Here is an 8643-nt window from a genome sequence, read left to right on the forward strand (position 1 = left end):
TAACAAGTATAATGAAACAATGAGGCATGGCACATTTCTGTGACAATGTCCAGTTAAAACATAACAGCCTGTGAGAGCTTACCATTCTTGAAAAGTCCTTTTCAAATAAAGCATCTATTTGTGAGCTAAGGCACTTTGCAAGAGTTATTTCAACACAACAAGACTGACACCATCAGGCAATTTACACTTGTAAATAAAGTTCTGCAACTGTCAGATGTTTAGTTGCTGGTTTTATAGTGGCCTCAGACAAGCCCTACACCTCTTGCTTCTATCTCTTAATTTGCGAGATGATGATAGCACTTCTATGCCCTATAAATCATGGACAGAGCTATGACTGGCAACTGGTCCATAAAGAATGAAGACTTGTTAACAGTCAGTGAAGTTATGCCAACTAACATCCCCCGCAAAATTGTTCTGTTCTTGCTGTGGGTGTATTCATTTAGGCAATGAATATCAGTGTGTGGGATTAACCAGACAAACCTGTAGCCAGTGAGAAATGAATACTATGTAGGGTGTGCATCACTCTCAGCAATCCATGATTAATACTTGTTTCTACCAAACTTTATGCTTTTCATAAATTCCAGAATACCAAGCCCTGGTTTGCTCAGGTGTCTTTCTTTTTCTAACTTCAACACTCTGGAGGTTGTGGCTCCCCAGGTGACTTGCAAAGAACAAACAATAAAAACAAGGGGGGGAGGGAATTACTTTTTGTGTTGAACTTTAACATGCATCCCCATTGCAAACAGAAGGAAGGGCTGCTGTTTGTGGTTCGAAGTCCCTAGGGCAGTTTGCCACGGCCAAGGGAAATGTTTACTACAGCTGTGAGATGTTACGTGCTGTTGATTTTAATTGCTTTTCAAAATGTGAAGACAACTGTGATATTTGGAAGAGACGGGTGTGCTGCACTAATAAGCTCTGTTTTGAAGCAGATCTAGTTCACACTGTGCCATTCAGGCTTCTCTACAAAACCTTACCAGTACCCTGGGGAGTTGGGAAGGAAAGGAAGGATCTTAGGCATGCCCTACCCGGCCAAAGAAGTGAACCTGATTAACAGTTTATTTGGAGCTCTATCAACAAAGGCCTGTGTCCTTTCTTGCAAGATTCTACACTAAAAGCAGCAAGTGTTAACCACAGAGCTATGGAGATACTGCATTAACCCCCTATTTTGAGCAAAAGCAATGCTGAACATCAGATTTAGCAAAAGTTATTTGGTTCAAGTGAGAGCTGTCTTGGGAATTAGCAGTTTGCTACTTATAGGAGAAATAGGGAGCCAGAAATGCACCTTGGTTGAAGGCTTTGAAGGGCTCCTCAGATCTTTGGGAACACTCCAGTTCCAGACTAATGTCCATCTGGAGGCTGTTCCCAAAAGATTTTATACCCCGTTTCCGGCTGGTGATGAATGAAGCAAATTAATTACTTTCTTCTGCTGAACAATCGGTATTCTGGAATTTTGACTCACCTAGAAGTGGGTCGGATGTGCAGAGGGGGTGCTGATGACAGCTGGGTGGTCTTGAGTGATGGGAAGTGGTGCAACTGTCTTCATCCAGCCCCTGGTAATCCAAGTGCGTAGGCTTCTTCCGGGGACTTGTGTAGAGTTTCATCCCCAAATATAGAGCGCTTTTCTCACTAGCATGAGATAAGCCAAACAAGAGTGACTTGTCAGATGGTCAGGAAGATTTGCTTCAGCAAAGCTGTACTCTGCAGACCCCACAGCCAGTTTTTTGTTTTGTTCTGTTTTTGTTTTTTTCAGCTGTGAGCAAACCTAGCAATAAAGTCAGGCAAGACATAATCAAAGGAAACTAGTGGAAACTGGCAGATTCAAAAAGAATAGCTGGACCAAAGCTACTGCTATCATCCTGTCGTTCCCAGATAACCAGCCGCTTTACAATAAAACAGGATGTAAATAGAATTTTTGATTGTGGCTCCCAGTTTCTATTCCTCCATGACAGCTAGGTGTGACTTTTTGTATGCAAGTTGCTTAGCTCAAACTGGAGCACCTGGAGTTACATACCTACTTAGAAATACAAGATATTCAGAAATGCCTAAGTAATTTCAAAGTAAGCTCTGGGTGTTCAGCATCTCTGGGGAAAAATATTAAAATAAAAATAGTCTGCTTTTATGTGCCAAATATTTCTTCTTGGATAGCTGAACTCACACATTCTGGCTCACCTCTCATTTGACCTCTCTGAGACCTATTTTCCTTCTCTAGATTATGAAAATAGTTATATCTTTCTCTGTAATTTGGCTTAACAATACTATGCAAATACTAGATATGATTAATTGTTATCATTCTCACACAACAGGAGTAGGCAAATCATTAATTTCACCATTTCTAAAGATTTTGGCTTTCAAGCTGTTTTAATGACAGGCTATAAGAAAAAAACAACCACTTGCACATACCTACCTTGCAGAAATTACAGCCAAAGCCATAGTCTTACTAACACGGGCATTATCTGTTAATTAACAGGCATTTAGGATTTCTTTGCATAAACAATTACATGCAGGTCTGAGCAAACAGAGACAAGTCCATTCCAGCCGACTTCACCGCCCAGCCCCAGGTGCCCATGAACAAGGGACTGTTGGCAAATTCTACCTGCCCTGAGTGCACCTCCCCTGCCCCAGGGTTTGGCTGCCTGTGTACGAGGTCCAGGCTCGGCAGTAACCTGGCTCAGACTGCTGTGAGAAGGAGCTGAGAAGCCAGGGCCTGCCCTGCTTTTGCTTGGGAAGCACTGCAGCTGAAGCCCCCAGCCTCGGTCTTTGCCCAACCTACGCTGAGGTGTGCCTGGTCTCGCATCAGCCTCACCATCCTCCTGGCCTGACCTCAGCCGTGCCTGGCCACTACAGGGCACCAGGCCAGCAGGATGTGAGGATGATGCTGGTGACGGTCACCATGCCTGCTGGGTGGGCTGTGGCCCTGCCGGTGCGGGCACAGCCCCACCTGCCTCGCAGTGACTGGATCTGAGATGCAAGAAAAAGGATCCCTAATTGTTTATCTTGGACAAACACATTTAGCTGACTACTTTGGGTGAGCAGAGGTAACTTCATACCTATATGCCTGTGATGGCTTAGCTTAAAGCTTTATGGTGAATCTGTGCACACATTTGTGCTTAGATGGATGGGTCTCCCAGAAACTCTACGCCTACAAGACAGCTGCCTAGCTGATCCTCACAGGTGAACTGTCCAGGTCTGGCAAATACACACAGAAACTTCCTGTAATCTAAAATGGAGAATGCAGAGTGCTTTCAGTACATATATGCGACTCCAGCTCCTTGCCACAGCGCTAAGCTGGGAGGCTGCAAGGTCCATGGAGGTGAAGTGACTTCAACTCCCAACCCACTGAGTCCGAAACAAATTGGCCTTACCCATTACACTGTGACAGCTCATCGTAATAAACACACACCTTGGCATTTTGGCCATATTCTCACCTTTGAATATTGGCCTATCTTTATAGATGGAGTGATGCTGATTAATACCAACCAACTTTCACCTTCTGTCATCCAACCACAGTTAAAGACACTCAGGAGAGAAAGCAAAGTATTAACTCCCTGTTGTGGGCAATGCATTATATACTAAAGAAGGAACGACAGGTAGAAAAATCCTCTGTACCATCTCAATAACAAGACACTTGTCGTTATACTGCATGGAGGTAAGACCCAAAATAATCTAACAACATCTAATAATTCAGATGTAGACACTTGGAAATGTTACTTCACTTACCTTGTGCTTTCTGAGGGAGGGCAGGCCCTCCTTTTGTCTTATATTTGTACAGTAAATAACACAATGGGGCTTTGATCTATTAGCAATGCTCCTACTCCCTACAGCTATTCAATAGTTAAGAGGTACCAGAAAATTGCTAAATGCAACTGGCAGACAACCTCACTGGTTGTCACAGGGCATGCTAAGGACTGTATAGGAAAATATGAAAACAGTGAAAGAAAGAAAGGTAGAGGTACAACGGTAGGACAGTTTTGTGCTCTGCCTACGCCCTATGTAAGCTGAATAAAAAAGAAAGCTTGTGAATAGTTGCTCTGTTTTAAAAGCCAGACATGAATTACCGCGTTAACTTCTGTTTTACCACGTAGATGAACTTAAAAAACAAGAAACAAACAAACGAAAAACAACAACACACACAACAACATAAAACTAGTCTCTTCCTTTTGGGTAAATACAGTAATTCAGAATCACAACTTTACTATATCAATGGTATAACCCGAAGCAAAATATAAGTTATTTCAGGTCCATGAAATATACTGAGATCATCTCAGCTAGTGCACGGTGACTCATTGCTGAGATTTTCAATATCATTAGTTTTACTCCGATTTACTCATTTTCTCTATGCATACTTTTATAACACATTTTGGTGTTTCTGAGGCCAAACATTTTATTTCCAGTTTCTTCTCTAACTAGTCATAGTTGAACAATGTGACCATTAAAAATGGATTACGCTGCGTGGGGTTATTTCCATTATGTCTTCAGCCTGTGCCTAATAGTACTGTTTTTCTTACTACAAAATATTTTGGTTTCCTTGAAGAAGTCCAGTGACAAAGATGAAAACAAAGATTAAATTATCCAAACACAGATGCTCAAAAGCAAACATACGAGAAGTTCAATGTAAGGATCCTTGGAAAAGTAATGCCTTAATCTGACGGTGAACAAATATTAAGAATATCAGATTAAAGGGACAGTCTGCACCTCAGATCTTGTCCCTGGTTACTGAAGGAAGCCGCTTCATAAAATCCTGTTTCTAAAATGATTAATTTTCACTCTGAAACAGTGACATGCTTTTTGTTTCATTTCATCGTTTGGAAAGGTGCTCCAGACCATTAGCTATGACCGTAAGAGAATGCCCTTCATTTCCAGCCCAAACACACAACCAGGATACAGGCTGTACAGACTGTTCCAGGGGTTCTCCGAAGTGACATTTCTTGCATAAATAGCACCTACCACGCAATGCAAATGGACCACGTACATCTTTTCCATCCAGTCATCTTTGTGAACTAAATGGTTCTTCAAATCTCTTAAAACTGCAATTTACCCTCCACTCCCTCAGCGCCCAGATCCCTAGAAACTCACCTGTACATACTCTTGTTTACTATCTTTTATTTTCTGGGATCCTCTAGTTCTGTCTCTGCTTGTATTTTTTAGCTTTTTGCCTGAGAAAGCAGTCATCCCCCATACAGTGTTAGCAGACTGACCAACTGTTTTCAAAGGAAGAAAGCCTCCTTCCAGCCTTTAGATGTGCACTGGGCCTCCATCCTCCTCTCTCACAGAGGAGTCTGCAGACGGCACAGCATGTGAACAGAGTTCAGCTGGGGGAGAGATCTTCAGCTCCAGACTGACACTTATTGAGCCTGACAAAAAGGGGAATTCATCGCTAACACTTCTGATCAACAGAATTTGCATTTACCTGCATTAAAAGATCCTGTTAAAATATGATTCAGGAAGTTAATTTGAATAAATTTGGTTGTCACTGAAAGTAATGAATGTCTCTACAAAACATTGCAAGTACCTTAGGGACAGGCAAACCTTAAATTAGTGAGCCAGGAGTTTTAGATAATCTGACTGTAATAACGGTGCGAACAGCCAACGTGTGAGTCAGTGGCAGAGATGCCAGTAAAATTGAGCTTTGCAACTCATGAATCAAGGGTCTCTCCAAGGCATAAAACGGGCTTCTACAGTAAAGTAGTTTGTGTGTGTTAGCATGGTTGGAGAAGAGATGGGAAACCGTGCTGATGACCTTTTGGTTACCTGTCAGGTCAAAAAGCAGGATGCCAAACTCGACAGATCAAATACTTTCATCTACAAAAATGGTCCTATAAGCACATGAAATATATAGCTGCCTTAACAGATTCTGTAACAGGCTAGACCTCTCATTACCTGGGCAACTCAAGTAGATGTGACGCTCATAACTAGGTATCTGTGAATTTCCCAGTTATCAAAAGCAATCTTTTTTTTTTATTAGTTCCTTAGTGTTCCCTTATTCTTGTCTTAACCTGAATTAAAGGAAAACCCCACTGACACATGAGAGAGCAGGAAAACAGGCATAACAGAAATCACAGCATTGCTTAATGAATTGGGAAAGGAATGAGAATACCCTGTCTTGTAGTTTGTTGTTTACAAGGTCCTTCCTTCAACACTACTTAGGGATGTGTACTTGCCCTGCTTTTCCAATTATCAGGCAAAAAGTAACCAGGGGGTAGATTCAAGCAGGAAGCTGACGACAGTAATGTTAATGCCCGCTGTATGTATCTGAATAGAATCTGTGTCCCCCTGATTTGTCTAACTATATCTTACATCATCACTTATAGGTTATGTAAACCAGATTTAAAGTGACTGAATGTGTTTGCACTTGAAATTGCAGCAGCTTCACTAAACAGGTTCAGCATTCAGCTAAGGCAACGCTTGCTTATTTTCTCCAGTACAGATGTCCCACAATAAAGTAAAGCACCATAAATGTAAAATGATTGAACACACTGAGTATGTTTTTCGCACACCCACCTCCTAACGCACTTTCTGCCTTAGGAAGAGGAAAAAAGAACTGAAAAATACCCTCACATTTCATTACACAGTAAAGAATTTCAGTGACTCACTAGTTTTAAGAGCATGAGCCACAGGTGGTTGGACAAATGGCATGGTTGTTGGCATTCCTTCTCTAAGGCTGATATGGTATGAAAAATTACTTACACTGTAGTGGCTTCTGAATGGAAAGCATGTTTCAGCAGCCTGTAACATGTCATTGGCTGTAAAGGAAGATCCTAACCCTCACCACAAATACAAGGTCTAAGGACAGGTGTAAGGATAAATTAGTTAAGTAAATAACATTTTAAGTTAGCTGATCAGTTGAGCACAGAGATTGTGGTTTCTCTAGTCACTTACGCAAGCCACTGTCAGTAACAAAACTGGAATGCAAAATCACATGGCATGTGAATCAGCACAGTCAAACACATTCACCTTCACACTGACAGTTGTGTGGAAAGGTGTAAGCCTGCAGCCACAGTTCCTAGTTCTCTGCAGAAGAAAAGGAATCATCCATTACATTTCTTATGAGATATCCTTCCCCTGTAACATTCAGGCCCAAATCTCAATTTCAGACACAAAGCACAAAGAGCATTGATGTAGTTGAGTCCCATTCCCTTACAATTCCATTAACAGTTTTCACAAACAGATTTGGATCAGATTATCTGCAGCACCAACTTCCTTTCCTGCAGAGCAGGAGTGGGAGCAGACCTGGTCTCCTGGTTGGCTTCCATCCACACAACAGATCAGAAGCTCCTAATATAGCCGGCATGTTACCAAATGTTCAGCATATTATGATACAGCGCTATGTCTGTGTTCATGAAGCCCCGAACAAAATGCACTTGCAATATGCCTGTCTGCCCACCTGCAGCAAACTAGCTCCTTGAAAGTTAAATACTAGCTAGGGGAGGAAGGAGATAAGTCATCCTATAAAGGCTTCCTTTATAGGATGAGCAATAATTACAATGAAAGAAAGATCATCCTGTTGAAAAGCAGTGTGAAAGGAAACATGGAACCATTTCCTCCTACCACCACACACTCACCATGCTATTCATTCCCAGGGCAAGTATTTGGCTGCAGCTGCTAGGAGGATACCATCAGTTACATGAAAAGGGGTGATCAGCTTCTACTTTTCTATGGAAATCATGCAAAAACTTGATAGGAACCAAACTGAAGGCAAAGAAAGATGTTTGCTAAGTCTGGACAGAGTTTCCAAAGATGTACCTGTGTGTTGGTGCTTTTTTTCCCAGCTCATGCCATAGGTATTAATGCCATAGACAGCAGAAACATATACAAGCAAGGTATGGCCAGTTCTGCCTATTATTTCTGTGAGCAGGGCCAGAGAATTGAGCAGGAAATGTACTGAGAACTGGTTGGAGGAAAGGCCGTCTTCACAATTAAAGCAAATGCTGCCCACCCCAAACATTTTGTTCAAGAGCCTCATGGCTGCAGAGGTCAACTTGCCTCAGAGAGGGAAGGACATCAGGTAACTCGCGGTTTGGAAAATTTACCTCCTGAATGTTGTTGGTTGCCAAGAAAATTCATCCTGAGTCAGACAAAGCCACATGTATTGTTCTATGAAAAGATATAAATGGGTGGCCCTTAGAATCAGTTACAATTTTCCTGCAGTTTAGATTTCTATCCAGCCCTGAATAATTGTTCCTGTTTGCAGAGGACACCTCCTTAGGCTCTCTGAATGCCTCTTGACCAAAAAGCAATGTCGGGTGCCCTGTCTGGGAAAAAAAGCAGCAGAAGCACAGAAGCGGAGGTGACCTGGTAATGTGTCAGCAAGGAGTGGCGGGCCTGAAAAAGACAGTACACAGCCAAAATGGGATACCGGCATATAATCAACGGCTAGCTTGCTAAATCAGTTCTGCCCTGCAGAGCTCTTTTTTACATCCTGTGCAGCAGGAGCCCTGAGGAAACGCCACTTGACCTTCCTGCTGCTGATGATCTGTGATTGACAATGCTGTTGATAAAACTGTCAGGTTACTTCATCAGAAGATCTGGTTACTCAATTGCTAACTTAGTTCTTATTTATTTCAGAAAATGGCTGACTGAAGATCTCCACAGGTCAAAAGAATTTACAAAAGGAACAAAAACAAGCCTTAGAAGTGTGGACATTCA

This window comes from Cygnus olor, chromosome 7 (assembly GCF_009769625.2).
Source record: "Cygnus olor isolate bCygOlo1 chromosome 7, bCygOlo1.pri.v2, whole genome shotgun sequence".
NCBI lineage: Eukaryota > Metazoa > Chordata > Aves > Anseriformes > Anatidae > Cygnus > Cygnus olor.